At 48.3% G+C, this 25608-nt stretch overlaps 1 protein-coding gene across 1 annotated transcript in view; it reads left to right on the top strand.

The window, feature by feature from the left end:
- The window catches only part of LOC119966162 (histone deacetylase 9-like), a 1160486-nt gene that overhangs the window by 229047 nt on the left and 905831 nt on the right, over positions 1-25608 (top strand). The gene's annotated exons all lie outside the window — the stretch shown is intronic.

The raw sequence follows: 25608 nt of genomic DNA, 5'->3' as shown, positions 1-25608 counted from the left end.
CAGGCCAAGAACAGACATGTGGGCATGGGAGCAGGGTCTTTTGCTAAAATGGCAAGCAACAGGAAGGTAAGGATCCTGAATGCGCACAGACTGAAGATGCTCAGCAAAGCGATCACCGAGTCTGTGTTTGGTCTCTCCGATATAGAGGAGTCCAGATTGGGAGCGGGAGAATGGGATGGTCTGGAAGACCATCCAGCTGGCCCTATGGTCCAGAAATCTCCCAGCCTCTCGCTGGCAGGAGGTCTTCCCTGATGCCCTTCGCTCCATTCGGTTGCTCCTTTGCACTGCGACTAATGAAACTCCCCATGAACGTCTCTTTGCCTTCCCTAGGAAGTCCACCTCCGGGTTTCGCTCCCAATATGGCTGGCAGCTCCAGGACCCGTTCTCCTCCGCAAGCACGTGCGGTCCACAAGGCGGACCTGTTGCTTGAGAGGGTACAGCTACTCCACATGAACCCGCAGTTGCGTACCCCGACAGGCGCCAAGACACAGTCTCCCTCAGGGACCTGGCGCCAGCTGGGTCCTCACACACCCTTCCCTTCTGCCCCGGCACCACCCTTCCTCTCCCCGGCGCACCCCGCCACAGTCCCCGCTCCAGGGCGATCCGCCCTCCCCTTGGTCCCGCCCGGGGATGAAGATGAGGTCGACACGCTCCCGGAGTCATCGACAACCAAACCGACGCCTGAATCGCCACCAGAACTGCGGCACTCGCAACGACGGATCAAGGCGCCCAATCGTCTAAATTTGTAACCTCTTTCTTAAATTTTAAACAACCTGTGTGTAAATAGTTTCCACCACCCCCGCTGGACTCTTTTTTAACAGGGGGTGAATGTGGTAGTCACCACTGTTATATTGTGTATACTGCATACGAGGGTATTACGGTAAGGCCCCTGTACTACAGGTACGGGGGTAGGTCCCTGCCTGCTGGCTCTGCCCAGTAGGCGGAGTATAAATGTGTCGGCTCTCCGAGCTGCAGCCATTTTGGCAACAGCTGTGGGAGGCTCCACATCTCTGCGTAATAAAGCCTTGATTATTCTCTACTCTTGTCTGGTCGTAATTGATAGTGCATCAGGATACACCTTCAATTGTCCCACAAGTGCTCCCACAGCTCTGAGAGCCCTCCCCTGGCAATTCCTTTCATTCCTTCCTTTTCAACTGCGTCATTATGTCAGTTTGAAAAATGGTGTTGCTGAGGATTTACTAGCAGACCAGCTTTTAGCATCCCTTGTGATAATTAAGATCCATCCCATCATGTTGGAGGATCATTGTGCACAGGATTCTCTCCTTGCAATTAATCATGGGCGTCATTGGTTATGCCCATCCCTAGCTGCCCACCCCTATTTTGCCTTCAGAAGGTGGTGATGAGTTGCCTTCTTGAACCTCTGCAGTCCCTGAGGTGTAGGTACACCCACAGTGCTGTTAGGGAGGGAATTCCAGGATTTACTTACTGTATGATTCCTCGCCTTTGACCAGCTCTGGTAGCCACAGTATTAATATGGCTAGTCCAGGGCAGCACAGTGGCGCAGTGGGTTAGCACTGCTGTCTCACGGCGCCGAGGTCCCAGGTTCGATCCCGGCTCTGGGTCACTGACCATGCGGAGTTTTCACATTCTCCCCGTGTTTGCGTGGGTTTCACCCCCACAACCCAAAGATGTGCAAGGTAGGTGGATTGAACACGCTAAATTGCCCCTCAATTGGAAAAAAAATAATTGGGTACATTAAATTTAACAAAACAAAATATGGCTAGTCCAGTTCAGTTTCTAATCAATGGTAACCCCCAGAATGTTGATTGTCCGGGATTCAGTGATGGTAATGCCACTGAATGTCAAGGTCCTCGCTTGTAGGAGATGGTCACTGCCTGCCACTAAAGTGGTATGAATGTAGCTTGGCACTTGTCTGCCCAAGTCTGTATATTGTTCAGGTCTTGCTGCATTTCGACATGGACTGCTTCATTATCTGAGAAGTATTGAATGGTGCTGAACATTGTGCAGTCATCTGCCAACATCCCCACTTCTGACCTTATGGAAGGGAGGTCATTGATGAAGCAGCTGAAACTGGTTGGGCCTAGGACACTACCCTGAGGAACTCCTGCAGTGATGAGACGATTGGCCTCCAACCACCACAACAATCTTCCTTTGTGCCAGGTATGACTCCAACCAGTGGAGAATTTTCACCCTGATTCCCATTGACTCCTGTTTAGTTGGGGCCCCTTGATGCCATACTTGGTCTAATGCTGCCTTGGTGTCAATGGCAGTCTCTCTCACTTCACCTCTGGCATTCAGCTCCTTTGTCCATGTTTGAACCAAGGATGTAATGAGGTCAGGAGCAGAGTGACCCTGGCAGAATCCAAACTAAGCATCCGTGAGCAGGTTATTGCTGACTAAGTGCCACTTCATAGTACTGTTGATAACTCCTTCCATCACTTTGCTGGTGATGGAGAGTAGACTGATAGGGCAGTAATTGTCTGGGTTGGATTTATCCTGTTTCTTGTCTACAGGACACACCTGGGCAATTTTCCACATTGCGGGGGTAGATGCCAGTGATGTAGCTGTACTGGAACAGCTTGGCGAGGGGTGCAGAAAGTTCTGAGCACAAGTCTTCAGTACTATTGCCGGAATATTGTCAGGGCCGATAGCCTTTGCAGTATCCAGTGCCTTCAGCCATGTCTTGATATTATGTGGAGTGAATCGTATTGGCTGAAGACTGATATCTGTGATGCTGGGAGGAGGAGACCAAAATGGATCATCCACTCAATACTTCTGGCTGAAGATTGTTGCGAATGTCTCGGCCTTGTCTTCTGCATATATGTCCTGGGCTCCTCCATCATTTAGGGTGAGGATATTTGTAGAACCTCCTCCTCCAGTGAGTTGTTTCATTGTCCACCACCATTCACAGCTGGATGCGGCAGGATGACAGAGCTTAGATCTGATGCGTTTGTTGTGGATTTGCTTATGTCCTTTACGACCCAGCCAGTTCAGTCTGTGCTGGTACTCCTGAGCCACTCTTAGTGATGGACATTGGAGTCCCTCACCCAGAGGGTAATAGGTGCCTGGAACTTGCTGCTGGAGGAGGTGGTGGAAGCAGGGACGATAGAGATGTTTAAGGGGCATCTTGACACATACATGAATAGGATGAGAATAAAGGGATATGGACCCTGGTTGTAGAAGATTTAATTTAAACGGGCAGCAAGGTCGGCTCAGGCTTAGAGAGCCAAAGGGCCTGTTCCTGTGCTGTACCTTTCTTTGTTCTTTACATATTCTGCGCCCTTACCACACTCAGTGCTACCTCCAAATGGTGTTCAACATGGAGGAGTACTGATTCATCAGTACGCGGTACGTGGCTATCAGCAGCTGGTTTCCTTACCCATGTTTCACCTGAGACTTCATGGGATTCAGAGTCGATGTTGAGGACTCCCAGGGCAAATCCCTCCCGACGGTATACCACGGTGCCATCACCTCTGCTGCTCTGCTGGTGACATACCCAGTGGTGTCTGTGACATTTGTGTAAGGTATGATTCTGTGACTTTGACTAGTCTGTGAGACAGCTCTCCCAACTTTGAGCAAGCCCCCAGATGTTGGTAAGGAGAACTTTACAAGGTTGACAGGGCTGGGCTGGCCGTTGTGATGCCTGTGTCAATGCCGAGTGGTCTATCTGGTTTCATTCCGTTTTTGTGTTTACAACTGAGTGGCTTGCCAAGCCATTTCAGAAGGCATTTAAAAGTCACCAAATTGCTGTGGGTCTGGAGTCACATTTAGGCCAAACCAGGTAAGAATGGCAGATTTCCTTCCCGAAAGGACTTTAGTGAACCAGATGGGTTTTTATTTATGACAATCGACAATGGTTTCATAGTGACCATTCGACTTTTAATTCCAGATATTTTATTGAATTTGAATTACACAACCTGCCATGGTGGGATTCGAACCCAGGTCACTATCCTTGGTCTCTGGATTAATAGTCCAGTGACAATGCCACTATGCCATCACTGCCCTTCCTCCTTCGCCCTGCTCTAATCCTTGATCCCATTGTGACATTTATTGCCATTCCTGTGCTCCAACCTGAATTGTATGATATTTGGGTGTATTTAAGTAAGGAGCCATGAAAATAAAGAGCAGGATATTGCAAACCATTTTTTGCATAAGTTCGAAACTGACTTTTGGCAATTCGTTGCATTTGTCTGAAATGTCCGGCATGATGCTCGCCATTGATAGGGAGCGTAAAACCCCACTCAATATATCGGCTTGATCGGATATGCAAAGCAGAAATATTTAATTTTGCTGCTGATCAAAACTGTTTCCCACTTTTCAAATACAAATTGACCTCTGCTTAATGAAGGGCTACTTAAGAACAGGGAAATCAAGAAAATAGTTTTCTTTAAGATTTGTCCAAGCCTTAAGTAAATGAACTTCACGACCACCATTGCTTCCCTATCATTGATTGCCCCCTATATGCCGGTTTTCACCATTGCATTTGTCAAAAATATACAAGATATATATTTTTAGCTGTTAGAATACAGATGCTAGAAATGATGGAAAATGGCAAGATAAACAAAAGATGATGTTATCGCACCAGCGTGACGCTGGAATGAAATTTCAGTAATTTGCAACTATTATCAAACATTGTGCAAGTACAGGAAAATTCATAGGAATTGACAAGGCAATAATTCAATTAAGTGACGTTAATGATGTGAGAGAGAAGTTTGAATAGTTTGTTATGTTCTGAAATGGTCTCTCTGTCAATGGACTCTCGGAATGGCACTCTCTGTAAACAGGTTACAGAGGAGGCATTTTGCTCCTCGGAATGGTGTGCCAATCTCTCTGTATCTGACATATGAAATGAAATGAAAATCGCTTATTGTCACGAGTAGGCTTCAATGAAGTTACTGTGAAAAGCCCCTAGTCACCACATTCCGGCGCCTGTTCGGGGAGGCTGTTACAGGAATCGAACCGTGCTGCTGGCCTGCCTTGGTCTGCTTTCAAAGCCAGCAATTTAGCCCAGTGTGCTAAACAGCCATGACTGACATAATGGCATCTCATCATCTATATCATACCCCAATGTATCCCAAGATCCCATGGCATATCCCAACCGTTAATCCTTTATCTTACATATTACAACCCTGAAATTACATTACTGGCATGAAGTCACAGCCAGCTGTGTTATTATTAAAATTAGTGTGTCTCCTGCTGCCCAGCTTGCAGGTAAAATGTTTTTTAAAAAATAATCAAAAACATAAAAAATGCATTTTAAAGTATTAATTCTAGTTAAATAACTAAATCCATGGCTCTAATTTTGTCGATGTAATATTAAAATATGGTTCTGATTGCATTCTTTAGTAAATAGAAGGCACACATAGACCAAGATCTTGGTTTAGCACAGTGGGCTAAACAGCTGGCTTGTAATGCAGAGCAATGCCAGCAGCGCGGGTTCAATTCCCACACCGGCCTCCCCGAACAGGCGCTGGAATGTGGCGACTAAGGGCTTTTCACAGTAACTTCATTGAAGTCTACTTGTGACAATAAGCAATTATTATTATTATTAGTTGTAAATAGGAGTAACACCACAAAATTACATCATTCGACCATCCGATTCATTTTTGTTTTACCTCCATGTCAGTAATCAGTTCTGACACATTTACCAACCCCATTCCCATATCATTTCATCCCTTTATCCACTTGATCAGGCTTGCTAGGATAGGAATTGTGAAGGTATAGGATTGAGGAGTAGACTCGGGTTATCTGAGTCCAGTGGGATTGTGTGTCCTGCTGAGCTTGATAGTTATCTATGATGGCTGTTATCTGTGAGAAATCGTTCTGTTAAAGTTATGTAGCTGAACATGCTATGACACAGGAGTGAAAAATACATACCCTTATCTGCATAAACAGGGTGAGCCCGTCACACCTTTACAGGCAGCTGGCCCAACACGAGAATCCAATTTCAGGTTCCGACATTGCTGGTACAGTTCTGTGATGTCTCAGGAAGGGGTTTGGGGGAGGGGGATGTGCAAGTTCAACACCCATAAATTCAGTGGAACACTACTACTTCTCCTCATTCCACTGGAAGAGTTTATCTTTTTTAAAAGATTTTCCATTTTTGCTCCTGGTTGGCAGGCTGCTGAGGATTCACGTGACCTGGCACTCACCTCACTCATCTGGAATTAATTTCTGCAGGGGTTTTCAACAGGCATTAAACCTTTAATTAGCTTATTCAAGGGGTCTTATGTCTGTTTCAAAATGAGGTGTACAAATGAGATCAATGCCTACGTAAATTGGGCTACTGAATTGACATGTTTTGACCCCATTTTATGTCCTATAAGTGGGCACAATCTGTAGATTTTTCTCCCTTTCCATGGGCTTGGGAAGGGTGAATGGTGTATGTGTGTGGACGATACTGTGAGGTGGTTGTGAGAGGAAGCGGCTGGGGTTTTCTGGGGTGAGGGGCAGGAGCAGGTGCCTAATGGTGACTAGGGGAAGGCTAGGTCCTGCTTGCTGGGCGGGGCCAGGAGTAGCGGTTATGACTGACAGGAGGGGCAGGGGAGATGTGAGAGAACCCCGGACTGGGTGGTGGTGTAGAATGTGCAAGGGTAGGGCGGACCGTTGAAGCGAGCAAGAGTTTGCGCATTTGAAGCGCCGACGTGTTGCTGTTGCAGGAGACCCATCTGAGGGTGAAGGACCAGGTGAGGCTGCAGAAAGGCTGGGTAAGTCAGGTATTCCACTTAGGCTTTGACAGCAGGGCTTGGGGGGTAGTGATACTGGTGGGTAAGAGAGTGAGGTTCCAGATGGAGGAGGGGCTTAGGTACGTATTAGTACGGGGGGGGGGGGGGGGGGGGGGGGGTGAATTGGTTTTGTCTGTGTTTATGAGGGAGATGGGGAAGGTGGACCCGTAGAGGTTTCTGCACCCATGGGAGAGGGAGTATTCGTTCTTTTCGCCAGTACACAATGTGTGTGCGAGGCTGGGGTTGATACAGTAGCATCATGATATGGTAGTGCCCAGAATGCACCTGACTAAGTCAAGGATGAGCTGGTTGTTTGAGGGGTGTAGGATATTTATGAGTAGTACGGGAGGGTCCTAGTCAATTACGTACTCATGTTCTGGTCCTGCCCAGGTCGACAATCTTGTTTTGGGTTGTTTTTATTTTGTGAATGTTATGTGTTTTATATAGAACATAGAACATAGAACACTACAGCGCAGTACGGGCCCTTCGGCCCTCGATGTTGCGCCGACCTGTGAAACCATCTGAAGCCTATCTGACCTACACTATTCCATTTTCATCCATATGTCTATCCAGTGACCACTTAAATGCCCTTAAAGTTGGCGAGTCTACTACTGTTGCAGGCAGGGCGTTCCACACCCCTACTACTCTCTGAGTAAAGAAACTGCCTCGGACATCTGTCCTATATCTATCACCTCTCAATTTAAAGCTATGTCCCCTCGTGTTGGTCATCACCATCCGAGGAAAAAGACTCTCACTGTCCACCCTATCTAACCCTCTGACTATCTTATATGTCTCTATTAAGTCACCTCTCAGCCTTCTCCTCTCTAACGAAAACAACCTCAATTCCCTGAGCCTTTCCTCGTAAGACCTTCCCTCCATACCAGGCAACATCCTAGTAAATCTCCTCTGAACCCTTTCCAAAGCTTCCACATCCTTCCTATAATGTGGTGACCAGAACTGCATGCAGTACTCCAGGTGCGGCCGCACCAGAGTTATGTACAGCTGCAGCATGACCTTGTGGTTCCGAAACTCAATCCCCCTGCTTATAAAGGCTAGCACACCATATGCCTTCTTAACAGCCCTATTAACCTGGGTGGCAACTTTCAGGGATTTATGTACCTGGATGCCGAGATCTCTCTGTTCATCTACACTACCAAGAATCTTGCCATTAGCCCAGTACTCTGCATTCCTGTTACTCTTTCCAAAGTGAACCACCTCACACTTTTCCGCATTAAACTCCATCTGCCACCTCTCAGCCCAGCTCTGCAGCTTATCTATGTCCCTCTGTATCCTATAACATCCTTCAGCACTATCCACAACTCCACCGACCTTCGTGTCATCTGCAAATTTACTAACCCATCCTTCTACACCCTCTTCCAGGTCATTTATAAAAATGACAAACAGCAATGGCCCCAAAACAGATCCTTGCGGTACACCACTAGTAACTGAACTCCAGGATGAACATTTGCCATCAACCACCACCCTCTGTCTTCTTTCAGCTAGCCAATTACTGATCCAAACCGCTAAATCACCTTCAATTCCATACTTCCTTATTTTCTGCAATAGCCTACCGTGGGGAACCTTATCAAACGCCTTACTGAAATCCATATACACCACATCAACAGCTTTACCCTGATCCACCTGTTTGGTCACCTTCTTAAAAAACTCAATAAGGTTTGTGAGGCATGACCTACCCTTCACAAAACCGTGTTGACTATCGCTAATCAACTTGTTCTTTTCAAGATGATTATAAACCCTATCTTTTATAACCTTTTCCAACATTTTACCCACAACCGAAGTAAGGCTCACAGGTCTATAATTACCAGGGTTGTCTCTACTCCCCTTCTTGAACAAGGGGACAACATTTGCTATCCTCCAGTCTTCCGGCACTATTCCTGTCGACAAAGACAACATAAAGATCAAGGACAAAGGCTCTGCAATCTCCTCCCTGGCTTCCCAGAGAATCCTAGGATAAATCCCATCTGGCCCAGGGGACTTATCTATTTTGACATTTTCCAAAATTGCTAACACCTCCTCCTCCTTACATATGTTATATGTTAAAATTTTACATTTGAATAAAAATATTTTTCAAAACAGATCTTTGCCCCATATTATATATGCATGGAAGCACTTTATTTACAAAGCATACTGACAGAAAGTTGGGACTGCAATTAAGTATGAGGATACATACTGAAAAATAACATTGACATATCTTCAACAGTTCACTTGCAAATGTCGATTTAGCGCAGTCCAGACTTGCCATAACCAGAAAGCAACAAAATCAAGAGTGTTTTCTGAAGACAGGGTAATGACTATGAAATTTCCACAATCCCATGGAAGTCTATATTTATAGTTTGTCCAAGATAAATAGCTATGATTTTTCAACTTAATTTGTTTATCGTGCATACAAGGAAATTGAGTGGTGCAATGCCAACAGGGAATCTTTGATACGATGTAGTGTGAACATCAAGCTCACTGCCTGAGTTAAAAATAGACAACACAGAAATATTACTCAGTTGGTGTCATACCACTGTTCAGCAGCCAAACAGGACAGAATTAGGTTATCGAGCATTTCAAGTTAGTTCATCTTGCTTGAATTTTAAAACTATGTTTGAGTAGTATTAGGTCATCCTGGAAATGCAGTTGACATAAAAGCTTAGGCATTCTTGTTTACCCCATTACAATATGAATGGTTGATGTGTCTGAGATGTCAATTCTGTCTGCTTTTTGAGGCATTAACGTATTTAAAATAAATGAGTTAATACTTTTGTTAAAGTAATGGTTAGAGGAATTTCAAAAGGTTGTGTGAAGCCTCTGCACACTAATATATAAGAATATGATAAATTGCAGTCGTGGTAAGTCCCTTCAGCCTATTGCAAAATTTAACAAGACCATGGTTGAATTTCTATATCCATTCCACTTTCCTACCCTATACCAAAATCCCTTGAATCTGTTAGTGGCCAAACAATTATCAATCTCAATCTTGTAATTAAATAGTAACTGAGCAGCCACTGTCCTCTGGGGTCCAGCAGTAATTAGCAAGAGTCCACAAGGGATCATAGATATCTCTATATGTTAGAGAGAGATAAGTAGTTTTAACTTAAGGGGCACCACTCTACATCAAACAAGGTTGATTAAGAATCTCTCCTGCTCTGATGACCTGCCATGAGCATGTTGGAAGGATTAACATTGGGGCACATTTTTAATGCTCCTTCCATGACCATCAAGTCCTGGAGTGTGGCTTAAACATGGACTTTCTGGCTTAGAGGCAGGTGTGTTCCTGATTGTGTCACAAGATCTCAGACCCCAGGGTACAGATTTCCAAAAATCGTCAACTCTCTCTGAATGAAGAAATTTGGCCTACTCTCAGTCCTAAATGGTCAGCCCCTTATCCCAAAACTATCATCCCTAGTTTTTTATTCCCCACCTAGGAGAAGTAGTTTCTCAGTACCAGCCTGTTAAGTTGACTCTCTGTCGGCGGAATCCTCTGCTTGGCCAGCGCACCCACACCTGCAGGTTTCCTGACGGCATGGGATGGCCACAATGGGAAACCCCATTGGCTGGCCAGAGGATCCCGCTGCAGGCAGGGGCACGCCGTGCCGGAAAATGGGGCTGGCGGGATGGACAATCCCACCCATATATCTTTCAATATGATCATCTTTCATTTTTCTGAACTCAAGATAGACATAGACAAATTCTACTCATTGTTTTGCTCATTGGACATCCCTCACAACCCAGGAATCAAGCTGGTTAATCTTTGTTGCACCCCCTTGGAGGTGAGTCGATCCTTCCTTAGGTACGGAGATCGATATTGTACACAATACTCCAGGCATGCATTCCATCACACTCCTGACTTGTGCCTTGAAGATGTCGGACAGACTGTGGGGAATCAGAAGGTGAGTTACTCGCCACAGGATTCCTAGCCTTTGATCTGCTCTTGTAGCCACAGTATTTATATGGCGAGTCCACTTCAGTTTCTGGTCAATGGTAACCTCCAGGATGTTGATAGTGGGGGAATCAGTGATAGTAATGTCACTGAATGTCATAGGGCGATGGTTAGGCCAGCAATTCAAGAAGGTGGCTCACCACCATATTCTCAAGGACAATTAGGGGCGGGCAATGAAAGTGTTGGCCTCGCCAGTGGCACCCACAGCCTGTGAAAAACATTTAAAAATGAGTAGATTATATTTGTGATGCCAGTATGGAGCTTCAGGGATTTGAATGTGGAGTTCTGAGAATGTACCGGGAGGGCTAATTTGTAAAATCAACACTTACCTCTGATGTTGTGTCATAAACCTTTGATTTTAATCAGAACACAGAAAAGTTTATTTTTATACATTTGTGATTAACAGATAAGACTGAGAAACACATAACTGACTTACAAAAAATGTAATGCTTGCATTAAGATTATATTTGGGCATAAAGCATAAATACTGAATCTTAAACTCCAACTGTATCTGTGTAATCAAACCATTAGTTTTAACCATCAGAAATGGTCTAGTGCCTCCAGGGAAACTTAGCAGTCAGTATATTAGTCACTCCCATCCAGACAATTGGTATGTTTTCCGCTGAGATTGTGAATTCTAAACACTGTGAATGATTTGTTACAATAGGATTGTGTTTTGATCAGTCAAATGTTCAACTGGAGATGATATATATATATATTACATATATAATATATATTCAAGGGGAGATAGTGGTGTAGTGGTATTGTTGCTGGACTAGTAATCCAGAGACTCAGAGTCAAGCTCTGGGGACCTGGGTTCAAATCCCGCCATGGAAGATGGTGAAATTTGAATTCAATAAAAATCTGGAATTAGAAGTCTAAAGGTGGCCATGAAATCATTGTCAATTGTCGTAAAAACCCATCTGGTTTACTAATGTCCTTCAGGGAAGAAAATCGGCCATCCTTACCAGGTTTAGCCTGCATATGACTCCAGGCCCACAGCAATGTGGTTGACTCTTAAATGCTCTCAGGGATGGGAAACAAATGCAGGCCCAGCCAGAGATGCCCACATCCCTTGAACGAACAAAAAACACATTAGATATACATAGTATATATTCTTTATGGGGTTGTGGTCATTGCTGTCATGGCCAGCTTTTATTGCCCCAGCCTAATTGTCCTTAGTGACTTGTTCAGCCATTTCAGAGGGCAGTAAAGAGTCAGCCACATTATGGGTCTGGATTCACAGACCCATAATCAGCTAGATTATGTTGGATGACAGATTTCATTTCCTAAAGGGTATTCGTGAACTTGATGGGTTTTTAATAAAAATTGCTGATAGTTTCATTATCACCATTGTTGAGACCAGCTTGACATTCCAGATTTATTCGTCGAATTCAGATTCCACCAGTTGCCATGATAGTATTTGAATTCATATCACCAGGGCATTGGCCTGGGCCTCTAGATTAATAGTTCAGCAACATTACCACTACACTACCCACACCCCATTTTTATAGTTCCCTGGTTTACTCCCGAGGGCAATGCCTTGATCAATCAGAGTCATCTTACCCAGTTTTAAATTGAACAAAGCTGGGCAGTTAACTGTTCCATGCTGCATTCAACATCGCAGTGTTTCCATCAATCAGAGTCCACTTGCCAACCAAATAGCACTCTCTTCTCATGTCAATTTCCCTTTACTGGGAAATTTCTTGCAAGCTATCCTGAGGAGTGCAAGATGAAAAACTTTGATAGTATGTATCTTTTTCCAACAGTACTCAAGTTCTGTACTACAAAGTGACTATATGTATTTATTTATTTTTCTGAGTGAGCTATTTTGACAGTTAGTTAACGGGAGTGTTGTGACCATGGGAATTGATTGTAGCACAGCAGTGCAGTCATTTTGTTGGAATGCATATCAATGTGATCTAATAAAGCAGTTAAGAGATGCAATTTACTTGTAGAGCCAATCTATACGAGTGAGAGATTGGCAATTATGCTATTCTGCTCTCCACAATTTGATAACCTGATAGATTGTCTTGAAAGCGATTGTGATTCAAATAATGGCATGAGAAAACATATTTTTTTTATTCATTCATGGAATGTGGGCATCTCTGGCTATGTCAGCATTTATTGCCCACCTCTAATTGCCCTCAAAGAGGTGTTGGTGAGCTGCCTTCTTGAACCCCTGCAGTCCGTGTAATGTAGGTGCACCCACTGTGCAGTTCGGGAGGGAGTTGTTCCAGGATTTTGACTCAATGACAGTGAAAGAACAACAATATATTTTCAAGTCAGGATGGTGAGGAGCTTGGAGGGAAACTTCCAGGTGGTGGTGTTCCCATGTGTCTTCAGCCCTCTTGTTGGTGGTCGTGGGTTTGAAAGGGACTGTTGAAAGTGCCTTGGTGAGTTACTGCAGTGCATCCTCTGCACTGCTGCCACTGTGTGTTAGTTTTGGAGGGAGTGAATATTTATGGATGGGGTGCCAATCAAGTGAACTGCTTTATCCTGGATGGTGTCGAGCTTCTCGGGTGTTTGGTCTGCATTCATCCAGGCAAGTGGAGGGTATTCCATCACACTCCTGACTTGAAACTTGTAGATGGTGAACAGGCTTTGGGAAGTCAGGAGGTGAGTTACTCGCTGCAGGATTCTGAGCATCTGACCTGCTCTTGTAGCCTCGGTATTTATATGGCTCGTCTATTTCCGCTTTTAATCAATAGTAACACCAAGATGTTAATAGTGGAGTACTCAGTGATGGTAATGCCATTGAATGTCAAGAAGCAATGGTTAGATTCGCTCTTGTTGGCGATGGGCATTGCCTGGCACTTACGTGTCATGAATGTTACTAGCCACTTGTCAACACAAGCCTGGAAATTGTCCAGGTCTTGCTGCATTTGGACATGGTCTGCTTCAGTATCTGAGGAGTCATCAGAGTTGCCATCAGAGCTTTTGTGACTGGCCAATGGATAGTTTCACAGATCATTTGGATTGTATCATGATAAAATTCATGAGTTACTTAGTGACTCAGAGGTGAGACTGACTGGGCCACATGATCACAGGTGGTTGCAGACTCACCTGTCCCTTTACTGAGGATTGTCATAGAATACAGAAGGAGGCCATTTGGCCCATGAGCCTACACCAACCCTCTGAAAGAGCACCCTAGCTTGGCCCACTCCACCACCCCATCCCGCTAACCCTATAATCCTACTCTTAATCTTTGCACACTATCGGAAATTTAGCATGACCAGCGTTTACAAACTTGCTTCATTAATATTGGGTGGTGAATGTGGACAAGGTGTGGCGGTGGTGAAGGAGAAGGGGTAGAGTGGGTTAGGATGGATGAGGAATCTTGTAAGGGGTCTAGTTTGAGGGCTATGGTGACGGCAGCATTGCCAATGGTTCCGAGTAGGTATTCAGGGAGCCCAGTGGCGCAGTCCACGGTGAAGATATGGGCAGAATTCACTGATAATGGGGCTATGTACCCACGCCCGCGAGAAAACGGGCATTCTCCATTTTGCAGGGGGCTAGCAGGGCCCCGCAGTGCTCCTCGCAGCTCCGGCTGCCGATACAGGGTTCTGTGCTTCCAGCTGCGGGTCCGCGCAACATGGCGGACCTACACTGCGGGCCAGCCCCAACAATATAGGCCCCTCGAGATCACGTGTGCGCATCAGTCGATGGCCCCCGATCGCGAGCCTGACCGTCCTGGAACCCCTATCACTCCCCCCCCTCGGTGACAGATCACCCCCGTCCCTCACCAGGGTGGCCTCGGAATGAGTGGGAACTCGGCCAGTTGTCGGCGGAGAACCGGTCCCCGGAGAATCACAGGAGCGGCATCGGACCCGATTGTTGGTCTGACACGCATTCTCCACCCCCGCGCCAAGCACGATTACGGCGCGGAGGCTCGGAGAATCCCGGCCATGGAATCAGCTGAGGAGGCATTTTAGCATGGAAGATATGTTGGTGCTAACGCCGCTGTGCAAGAATCATTGGTTTGAGCCGGGGGGGGGATGGATAGTGTATACAGGAGGTGGAGGGAAGTGGGACTGGTCAAGGTGAGGGATTTGTATTTGGAGGAAGGGTTTGCCAGTCTGGAAGAGCTAAGGGAGAGGGTAGAGCTGCCGAGGGGTAGTGAGTTCAGCTATCTACAGGTTCGGGACTTTGCACAAAAGGTCTGGAGGGGGTTTCCTAGGTTGCTGGGAAATACCCTGCTGGAGCGACTGCTGCATCCAGATGTGGAACGGGAGGGAAGAATTGTGGATATATATAAGTGGCTGGGGGAGCAGGGAGGTGAGCGGGTGGTGAAGATCAAGGAGAAATGGGAAGTGGAGTTGGGAATGGAAATCAGTTGGGGAGTATGGAGAGAGGCACTGCGAAGGGTAAACGGGACCTCCTCTTGTGCAAGGATGAGCCTGATACAGTTTAAGATGGTGCACAGGGTGCATATGACTCGGGCGAGAATGAATGGGTTTTTTCAGGGGGTAGCAGATGAGTGTGAGAGGTGTGGCCGGGGACCAGCGAATCACGCACACATGTATTGGGGTTGTGAAAAATTGGGAAGATTCTGGGCGGGAGTGGTCGCGGTCTTATCCAAGATAGTGGAGGAGGGAGTGGACCCGGACCCTTTGGTGGCGATATTTGGGGTTTCAGAGAAGCTGGAGCTCATAGAGAGGAGGAAGGCCTTCGTGGCCTTCGGGTCGCTGATTGCACGGCGGCAAATTTTGCTGGAGTGGTGGTCGGCATCACCACCGGGGTTAGCAGCATGGTTGGGTGACCTGTATGACTTCCTGAGGTTAGAGAAGATAAAGTGTGAGTTAAGGGGCTCAGCAGGGAAGTTTGAGAAAAGGTGGGGGATGTTTGTGACCGTGTTTGAGGAGCTATTTGCCGCAGGAGGATGGGGGGGGGGGGGGGGGGGGGGGGGGGGGTGATGGGGGAAGGGGGAGTGAAAAAAGGGAAAAGTCTGTGCAGACTGTATAGTTGATTATTGGGAAGTATGTTTCCGGGGTGTTTATTTGCTGTAACTTGCTTTGAAAGATGTTTGTAACAAAATATGTTTTAAAAAAATTTTAGCATGACCAATCCACCTAACCTGCACATGTTTGGACTGTGGGAGGAAACCGGAACACCCGGAGGAAACCCACGCACACACGGGGAGAATGTGCAAACTTCACACAGATAGTCACCCAATGTTGGAATTGAACCCGGGTCCATGGCGCTGTGAGTCAGCAGTTCTAACACGTGCCGCCCAATGTATTTTGCTTTCAAATAAATGAACTATGTTAAAATTTAACATCAACAGAATAACCATCTTTTTAGTAATGGAACAGGGAAACATTTACGTGTTATAGCATCAGGAAACTGACTCCATGGGTAACACTCTCTCAGCACTCTTTAACTACTGCTGTTTTCTGATCATTAGCATCTGCACTGTTGTGTTATGTACTCTGGGATAACACAGGCTGCAACTCGATGCAGCTTTGACCAAAAGATACTCCAGACATTGAAGTAAGTTCAATGTGATTTATTGAACCATTAGCACAGTTCTCTGAGTTCGACTCTCCTGCTAATCTTGCTACAGTAACTCAGTCTAACTAACCGGTCTGCTCTAAGGCACGTGGTGGATGTGATGCTTCTGATCTGCCCCTGTCCTTCTCTCTAAGTGTCGCCTGTGGAAAGAGAAAGAGCATGTGTGCCCTGTCCTTCTATATGGATTGTGTAATGCCCCCTTGTGGTAGTGTCACCTCTGGGTGTCTTGACTGCCCATTGGTCCTGTCCTATTCTATGTGTTCATTAGCTGTATGTTTGCGTGTTATGACATCTCTGGTGCTCCCTCTAGTGTTTACTTAGTCGTAGTGTATTTAAATTAACCCCTTGTGTGTTTACAGTGATGCATATCACCACATGCACCAAAAAGGATAGGGTGGCATTCCGACCAAATTACCCCCTATGCAACTCGTCAGCCCTCCTTCAACTAAAAATAATGTTGTAGAGTTGTTAGCCAGCTTCCATCTTGCCACTTCATATCAGAGAATTAAGGCATATGCTACAGCTACGTCACAATCGTATTTTACCAAACATTCACTCCCTGCACTACCAAAGCAAAGTGGCAACAGTGTGCACCATCTACAAGATGCACAAAGTGTCTGTAATCAGCAACTTATAAACTCACAACCACTACCATCTACATTTCGAGGAGGACTAGAGTAGCGGACACAAGGCAACAACACCACATGGAAGGTCCCCTCCAAGCCACCCACCAACCTTATTTGGAAATATATCACTGTTACTTCACTGTCACATGGTCTAAATCCTGGAAGCCCCTCCGTAAACGCACTGCATGTGTACCTACACCACATAGACAATAGCAGTTCAAGAAGGATGCTCACTACCACATTCTCAAGGGCAATATGGGGCAGGCAACAAATGCTGGCCTTGTCAATGAAGTCCACATCCCAAGAATGAAAATAGAAGCTGTATAGAAGATATAAAGAGGCTCAAAGAGAAATAGGCACAATTTATGGTCACGTCTGCTGGAAACTGGATGGGATGGGACACAGTTGATTAATCCGGTGAGAGGCGCCTTCCAGGATTCCTGATGGTCGTTACATCCCGTGAGATCAAACGAGATCTTGCGAGATGTTGTGATCTGGATCCCGCCTACAATAGATGGGATCCAAAGTTGCATTATTACGTGAGGTTAACTGCTCACTTAACTGTGCCATCACCAGATAGAACTGGACCTGGGGTCTACCACCCTCACTGAGCAGACCCCAGCTGGCCTCCATTTAGCACTGAGTATCCACAAATGGGCACAGCTCGAATGGCACTTGTGGGGTCTCCTGGGTGGTCGGCCTCTGGGCAAGGTGGAACTCTGGCACTGCTGATGCCACCTGGGTAACCATGGCACCACCAGCCTGGCAGCATTATCTGAGAACCCTGGCAGTGCCACCCAGGTGCCAGCCTAGCACTGCCAGGGTGTCCAGGTGGTACTGCCAAGTGCCCAGGTGGCATTTTGCCCACTCCAGGGATCGGGCCTGGAGTGCCCCATCAGTATGAGCTGGGGTACAGGGGAGCTCAAGGACCCCCCAACATGTGAGTTGGGCATTGGGGGGGGTCCAGGGACCACGTCGGGGGGAGGGGTCCAGATATCGGGGAGCCATTTTTAAATGGCACCCTGATCTCTTCCTGCATGAACGAGCAGAGCTTCTCAGTGCTGAAAACGTGACTGTGTGGCCTTGCTGGTGCGTTTCCCGCTGAGACTCGAAAAACTAACAGTGCTGTTCGACAGTGATGTGACCATCAATTCACTCGAGACACGAGAGGAAGTAAACTGTGGCTTTAATAGACTTACAACTGAGCCTGCCTGCGACCAGAAGAACTGAGGGCAGACTCACAAGACCGCAGCACTTTATACTTCCGGTAGTGGGTGGGGCCATGGACGGAGCCGGGGCAGAGCCAAGGTTGGAGCCCTGTACAAGCTCCTCATCTCCCCCTGTGGGCAGAGCCGCGCAACGACTCACAGACGGAGCCCACAGGGACACAGTAATACATAGTGTGAATTAAGCATTATACATTCACCACATTCACCCCCTGTAAAAAAAAAAAATCAAGTCCAGTGGGGGTGACGGGTCTACATATTGAGCTTGTGCGGTGGCCGAGTCATCCGCTGGGATCGGCGGAGCACCGGGGTTGCGGCAGCTTCGGATGGCTGTGTGCTGACGGGCGGTGTGGATCTGAGGGTGGACTCCGGGGGTGGTTCGTTCAGAGCTTCGTTCCTGACAGGTGCGACGGGCGAAGGGGGGTGCAGGAAACCTGTGGGCATGGGGGCACAGGGCGTGGGGGGTCGGGTGGGGTGTAGTGTGAGGGGTACCTCGGCGGTGGTGGTGGTGGTGGATCCTGCAGGCGCCAGGTCCAAGAGGGAGACGGTGTCCTGACGGCCATCGGGGTGTTCTATAAAGGCGTAGTGGGGGTTCGAGTGTAGCAGTAGTACCCTCTCTACTAGTGAGTCCGTCTCATGTGTCCAGACGTGCTTCCGGAGGAGAACCGGGCCCTGCGTCCTCAACCAAGATGGGAACGAAGCCTCCGTGGTAGTGCCCCTAGGGAAAACAAATAATCGCTCGTGAGGGGTCTGGTTAGTGGCCATGTACAGGAGAGACCTAATTGCATGGAGCGCGTCAGGGAGGACCTCCTGCCAGGGGGATGTCGGGAGATTCCTGGACCGGAGGGTCAGTAGGACGGTCTTCCAGACTGTCGCGTTCTCCCTCTCCACCTGCCCGTTCCCCCTGGGGTTATAGCTGGTAGTCCTGCTCGAGGCGATGCCCTTGTCGAGCAGGTACTGACGCAGCTCATCGCTCATGAAGGACGAACCCCTGTCGCTGTGGACGTAGCTGGAGAAGCCGAACAGGGTGAAGACATTGTGCAGGGCTCTGATGACTGTCATGGGAGGTCATATCGGGGCATGGGATAGCAAACGGAAAACGGGAGTGCACATTATGATTGGTCGAGGGGAGTGGCCATTGAAATCGATGCTCAGGCGTTCAAAGGGCCGGGAAGCTTTTACCAGGTGGGCCTTGTCTGCGGCTTGCACTCCGCGCAGATCGGGCAATCCCTGGTGATGGCTTTTACCTCCTCGGTGGAGAAAGGCAGATTTCGGGCTTTGATGTAGTGGGTGAGCCGGGTGACCCCCGGGTGGCAGAGGTCGTTGTGGATAGCCTGTAATCGGTCGTCTTGCGCGCTGGCGCATGTGCTGCGGGACAGGGCATCTGAGGGCTCGTTGAGCTTCCCCGGCCGATATATGATGTCATAATTATAGGTGGAGAGTTCGATCCTCCACCTCAAGATTTTGTCGTTTTTTATTTTGCCCCTTTGCGAGTTGTCGAACATGAAGGCAATCGATCTTTGGTCGTTGATGAGGGTAAACCTCCTACCTGCGAGGTAGTGCCTCCAGCGCCGTACAGCTTCCACAATGGCTTGAGCTTCTTTTTCGACTAAGGAGTGTCGAAGCTCCGAAGCGGAGAGGGTTCGGGAGAAGAAAGCTACTGGTCTCCCTGCCTGATTCAGAGTGGCGGCGAGAGCGACCTCTGAGCCGTCGCACTCCACCTGGAAGGGGACGGATTCATCCACCGCCCGCATGGCGGCTTTGGCGATGTCCTCCTTGATGCAGTTGAAGGCCTGGCGGGCCTCGGCTGACAGTGGGAAGAGTGTGGTCTTAAATAGTGGGCGGGCTTTGTCCGCATACTGGGGGACCCATTGGGCGTAATAGGAGAAAGATCCAAGGCACCTTTTGAGGGCCCTGGAACAATGAGGGGGAGGAGGTTGTAAGAGAGCATACGGTCCGGGTCAGGCCCCAGGACCCCGTTTTCCACGACATAGCCGAGGATGGCTCGTCTGGTTGTGCGGAAAACGCATTTCTCCTTATTGTATGTGAGGTTGAGTTTCTGGGCGGTTTGGAGAAATCGGTGGAGGTTGGCGTCGTGGTCCTGCTGGTCATGGCTGCAGATGGTGACGTTATCCAGATCCGGAAATGTGGCCCGCAGTCCGTACTGGTCCACCATTCGGTCCATTCCTCGTTGGAACACAAAGACCCCATTCGTGACACCAAAGGGAACCCGGAAGAAATGGAAGAGGCGGCCATCTGCCTCGAACATCGTGTAGTGGCGGTCCTCCGGGCCGATTGGGAGCTGGTGGTATGCAGACTTCAGATCCACCGTGGAGAAGATGCGGTACTGGGCGATCTGGTTGACCATGTCTGCAGTTCGGGGGAGGGGGTACGCATCGAGGTGTGTGAACCGGTTAATGGTCTGGCTGTATTCAACCACCATCTGGAACTTTCCCCCGGTCTTGACGACCACCACCTGAGCTCTCCAGGGGCTATTTCTTGCCTCTATGACTCCCTCACGTAGGAGCCGCTGGACTTCGACTCTGATAAATACCCTGTCCTGCAGGCTATACCGCCTGCTGCGAGTGGCTACGGGTTTGCAGTTAGCAATGAGATTAGCGATGAGTGGAGGGGGGGTCGATTTTTAGAGTCGCTAAGCTGCATATAGTGAGAGGGGGTAGGGGTCCACCGAAGCTGAGTGTGAGGCTTCTAAGATTGCATTGAAAATCGAGCCTGTGTAGGAGGGGGGCGCAGAGGTCTGGGAGTACGTACAACTGGAAGTTAGAGTAGTTGGCGCCCTGTATTGTTAATGTCGCAACGGTGTGCCCTTGTATTTGAACCGAGTGCGATCCCGAGGCGAGGGAGATAGTTTACCGTGCTGGGAAGATAGGGAGCGAACAGCGTCTTACCAGGTCTGGATGAACGAAGCTCTCGGTGCTCCCGGAGTCGAAGAGGCACAGTGTCTTGTATCCGTTGACCTGAACGGACATCATTGAGCTTCTGAGGTGCTTTGGCCGCGACTGGTCCAAAGTGACTGCGTTGAGTTGCGGGTGGCTCGATCAGCAGTGCTGGAGTGGCCCCGTGATGACTGTCCGCGGAGGTCGTAGTCGTCGAGATGAACATCGGGCGAGCGTGCCTGCGACCAGAAGAACTGAGGGCAGACTCACAAGATCGCAGCACTTTCTACTTTCGGTAGTGGGAGGGGCCATGTGCGGAGCCATGGGCGGATTCAAGGGTGGAGCCCTGTACATGCTCCTCATCTCCCCCTGTGGGCAGAGCTGCGCAGCGGCTCACAGACGGAGCCCACAGGGACACAGTGATACATAGTGTGAATTAAGCATTATATATTCACCACAGATAGTGAGGTGTAACACCGGGAAAGACCCCACTAATCCTGCCTAGAATGGGCGTGAGGTTGTGCCCATAGACAGGTTCATGAATGGGCAATAAGGTGGCAGATGAAGTATAATGTGGGGAGGTGTGAAATTATTAACTTGGTGATAAAAATAGAAAAGCAGAATATTTTTGAAAGGTGCGACACTTGTAAATGTTGATGTTCACTGTCAGACTTGGTGGGCGCGATTCTCCCAAAACGGGAGAAATCGTAAGGCTGGCGTCAAACCCGGGCGGGTTTGACGCCAGCGCGCCCCTTCCCGACCGGGAACCGATTCTGGTCCCCGGTCGGGGCTAGCAGCCCGACGCCGTAAGCTCCGGCATCACGGGCTTAACGAATTTCGTTAAGCCCGCTTGCCGGAGTTAGCGCCGGCTGACGCGTCATATGACGTCAGCCGCGCACGCGCGGATTGGAAGACTCCAACCCGCGCATGCGCGGGCCGGGATGCCCCTCAGCCGCCCCGCGGATGGATACTGCGGGGCGGCGGAAGGAGAAATAGTGCGCGGGCATCGGGCCCGCTGCCCGCGATCGGTGCCCACCGATCGCGGGCCCATGGCACCCTTGGCACGGCTGTGGTACTGCCGTGCCAATCGGTGCCATGGTTATAAATAGCGAGTTGTTCCCGCCGTTTTTACGAACGGCCAGACCAGGTCTGTTTGCCGTTCGTAAAAACAGCGTAAAGGGCTGGGACTTTGGCCCATCTATCAGCTGTGAATCGCTGCCGGCCGTAAAAAAAACGGCGGCAGCGATTCGTGTCGGGAGTTGGGCGGGGGGGGGGGGGGGGGGGGGGGGAGGGGGGGAATAGCAGGAGGGCGGGAAAAATGTCGGGAAGGCCCTCCCGCTATTCTCCAACCCGTCGTGGGGGGCGGAGAATCGCGCCCGGTGTACCTGTGCTGAAAAAACATATAGTTAGCACGCAGGTGCAGCAAGCAACTAGGAAAACAAATGCATGTTGACCTTTATTGCAAGGGTATTGGAGTATGAGTCTTGTTATGGGGCTTTCATAATACCACTTCTGGAATACTGTGTGCAGTCTCCACATTTAAGGAAGGATATACTTGTATTGGAGACTGTACAACAAAGATTAATTGGATTGACCAACAGGGTGAAAGTGTTGTCCTGTGATGAGAGGCTGATTATTTTGGTTCTGTACTCTCTGATGTTTGGAAGAATGAGAGCTGATCTCATTGAAACTTTCAAGATTATGAAGGGGCTTGACAGGGGAGATACGAGAGATTGTTTCCACTGGCTGAGGAATCTAGAACAAGGGAACATGATTTCAGGATGAGGGGTCTATTATTTAGGAATAAGATTAGGAGAAATCTCATCATTCAAAGGGTTGTGAATCTTTGGAATTCTCTACTCCAGAGGGTTATGGATGAACTACCATTGAATATATTTAAGGCTGAGATAGTCAGAGTTTTGGTCTCTTAGGGAATCAAGGGAGTTGGGGGAGCTGGTGGGAAAGTGGAGTTGAAGCTGAAGGTCAGCCAAGATTATATTGAAAGGTGAAACAGGCTCAATGAACCATATAGTCTTCTCTGTTCTTATGTAGTGTTCTTATGGGGTTGGTTTAGCACACTGGGCTAAATCGCTGGCTTTTAAAGCAGACCAAGGCAGGTCAGCAGCACGGTTCAATTCCCGTACCAGCCTCCCCGAATAGGCGCCGGAATGTGGCGACTAGGGACTTTTCACAGTAACTTCATTTGAAGCCTACTTGTGACAATAAGCAATTTTCATTTCATTTCATTTTTCATTTCATAGTGTCAAATGGAGACTAATACATTGGCAGCTTGTTTACACATTGCCCAATTTTATTTTCCTTTGTCTTAATCTTATCTCCTAACTCAAAAGGAAGATGGAAGGAAAGAAGTTGCATTTGAGTAGCATCCTTCATGATATCTGAAGGCTTTGCAGCTAATAAATTGCTTGTGAAATGTAGTTATCTGTTTCAAAGAATGTTTGAAGAAAGGTTTGTGAATTTAGTTCAAATTCTATGCAGCAGCTTGATCTTTGAAATAACTCTGACAAGTCGTTAAATCACCTCAACTCACATAAATTAATTCCTAGGTTGTGATTACTCTGGTGTGTGGTGCAGCATTTCCACAGGGGGAAAAATTATATTTCACTTATTCAATGAATATTCTAATTTTATGGAGATGTCAAAATAATTATTTCATTAAATTCTGAACTTCGCATACAAAGCAGAAATAGAAGACAAGTATTTAACATCTGTAAATTCCTCTGTGACACAAAGACTAGATTTATACTATGCTACTGTAATTTAAATTGGCCTTGGGATCTGCAGTCCTTTTTATACACTGCCCGGGATTCTCCGTTTGCGAGACTATTGGCTGGATTCTCCGAATTGGATGCTATGTCCGGAGAATCGGTGGCATTTTACGTGGGAAAAATCAGCGCCGACCCAGCACTGAACCTCCGACGGGTGAGGGGCTAGCGGCCGCGCCACGTAAAACGTCCAGCCTCCATGACAAAAACGGCCAGAGAATTGCTGGGTGCGTGGCTGCACAGGCGCACGGTGGTGTGCTGCAGCGGTGGCGCTGTATAGCATGGCGCCGGCCATGCGCGGACCAGACCTGCCAGATAGTGCCCCCCTGGACACCCCCTCGCCACCCCCGGACGTCCCCCAGTTCTCGCTGAAGCCCCTCAGCCAGCCGCATGGCTCCCGCCCGCCTGTGGCGGAGCTGGACACAGTCCGCAGCCGACATGCCGGGTGCCCGACAGCTGAGACCATGAGTCAACCGCGCGGTCGGGAACTTGGCCATCGGGGGCGGAGCATCGGGTGAGGGCCTTCAGGTAACGTCCTGAGGCCGCCCCAACAGCGTGCGGTGTACTCCTCAATGAAGCCGTTATGGAGGGGCGGAGCATCCGAAAACAGGCACCGCCCCTGATTTCATCGTAAAAAGGGATTCTCCGCCCGATCGCCAATTACGAAATCGGCATCAGGGAACTGAGACTCCTGCCATATTTCCCTGCTGGAGGTAAATTGCAATTGATCTGTGCTCTTCATATGCCATGCAAATTTATGCATAATGTGGATTACAAGGAATTCACGTTATTGGACGATTCGATAGCAAGGCCCCGCATCGCGAATCAGGTCCCCACCCCCACTCCCACCCCTCCCTGCGTTGCAAATTAGTCCCCAACCTCCGGATTTTCTGGGTCCCCCGTTCCCCCAACTATGGGGGCGACCTAACCTCCAGAAATCCCCTAAATAGGGGGACCCCCACAGAGACCCCCTACATATGGGGACACCTGATAGATACCCACTAAATTGCAGGACCTCCAGAGAGAACCCCTAAATAGCGGGACCCCTCATAGAGACCCCCTAAATAAGGGACCCCGCCACAAACCCCCTAAATAGGGGAACCCTAGAGACCACCAAAATAGGAGGATACCCCCCCAGAGATCCCCTAAATAGATGGACGCCCACGGAGACCCCCTGAATACAAGGACCTCCACAGAGACCCCTCAATAGGGGGACCCCCAGAGACACCCTTAATAAGGGGACCACCCAGAGAACACCTAAATAGGGGGACCCCACAGAGACTACCTAAACAGGGAGACCTCCTAGGGATCCACCTAAATAGGGGGACCCCCCCCCCCCCCAGAGATGACCTAAATAAGGGGACACCCCCACAGACCTCCCATTAAAAAAGGCCCCCATCTGGAAGCTAGAGAGCAGTCCAGGTGGTGGCAAATTAAATAATTACTGCTGTAACATTTACTGGGGCAATACACCTGCTGGCTCAGACAGAGGAAGCACCACGTGACAATTCCTCTGTTTAAACCCCTCAGATCCTTGAACTGCAAGCCATTCAATTTCTCTTAGTGGGCTGTGATGGACAGCTTCCACAAATAATGAGCTGTCAGCCTTGCTTCATTCATATTCCTTCATGCTTGAGGTGCTCTGACCATAATGTTTACAAACATCAACCACTTCAAAGAGAGTAAAGTGCATTGCAATCACCCCATTCACGCTTGAATGGTTTTGAAGTGCTCAGCTGGACAGTGACAACACTTACCTCTCTTTGAAGTGGTTGAGGTTTGACATGTGGTGTTTCCTCTGATTGAGCCAGCAACTGTATGCCCAGATGAGTGTTATAACCAGAATTATTTTTCACTTTCCCTCCAGCTTCCATCAGGGATCTCTTTTCTGGGGGTCCTGTGAGGG

Source organism: Scyliorhinus canicula, chromosome 5 (assembly GCF_902713615.1).
Source record: "Scyliorhinus canicula chromosome 5, sScyCan1.1, whole genome shotgun sequence".
Taxonomy (NCBI): domain Eukaryota; kingdom Metazoa; phylum Chordata; class Chondrichthyes; order Carcharhiniformes; family Scyliorhinidae; genus Scyliorhinus; species Scyliorhinus canicula.
Note: the sequence above shows the minus strand (reverse complement) of the source record. Positions and strands in the feature narration are given on the sequence as shown.